Source organism: Otolemur garnettii, unplaced genomic scaffold (genome assembly GCF_000181295.1).
Source record: "Otolemur garnettii isolate 467f Iridium unplaced genomic scaffold, OtoGar3 scaffold00003, whole genome shotgun sequence".
NCBI classification, from domain to species: domain Eukaryota; kingdom Metazoa; phylum Chordata; class Mammalia; order Primates; family Galagidae; genus Otolemur; species Otolemur garnettii.
Window position 1 is genome coordinate 36,771,268 of NW_003852398.1, and position 779 is coordinate 36,772,046.

Consider the following 779-nt stretch of genomic DNA (forward strand, 5'->3'; position numbering starts at 1 on the left):
CCACCTTAGGTGTACGTGGCTGGCGCCTTAGCCGGTTGAGCTATAGGCGCCGAGCCAAGTGGCAGCTCTTAAAGTCTAAACTTATAACTAGGATAACATCACTTCTGTACTCTATTGGTCAAAGCAGTCACAGACTAGCCTAGATTCCCTAGAGAGGAAAGATACCCCACCTCTTCAGGACAGAAATAAAGAATTTTAAGCCATTTTTAATCTACCTCAGGACTATGTCTATTTATTCACTATTATATTCCCATTTTGTGGCACAGATCCTGGCACCTGAACTCAACAAATGTGTTAACTTAATGAACATACTCTAGTAGGAGGAACCTGACCTTTTAGATCTGGAGTTAAATCAAGGCTGAGATCTACTTGGACCTTTAGGGAGCACTCCATTCCATATATTCCATTTTGGGGCTACCCGGAACTATGCTGCATCTCTCAGTGCATTCTTCAGTTTCCTTTTTGCTTAATGAGGGGCAATAAAATCTACATCTCACAGGATTCCTGTGAGAATTAAATGGCATAAAGAATGTGAAACATTGTTTAACATCTGTTTAGCATTAGGTTGTTATGGGTGGTGCCTGTGGCTCAGTGAGTAGGGCACTGGCCCCATATACTGAGGGTGGTGGGTTCGAACTCAGCCCTGGCCAAACTGCAACAAAAAATAGCGGGGCATTGTGGAAGGTGCCTGTAGTCTAAGGTGACCAGACGTCCCGATTTTGGCAAGACAGTCCCAATTTTTAACAATTTGTCCCACGTCCCACAGTGTTTTAAAAAAG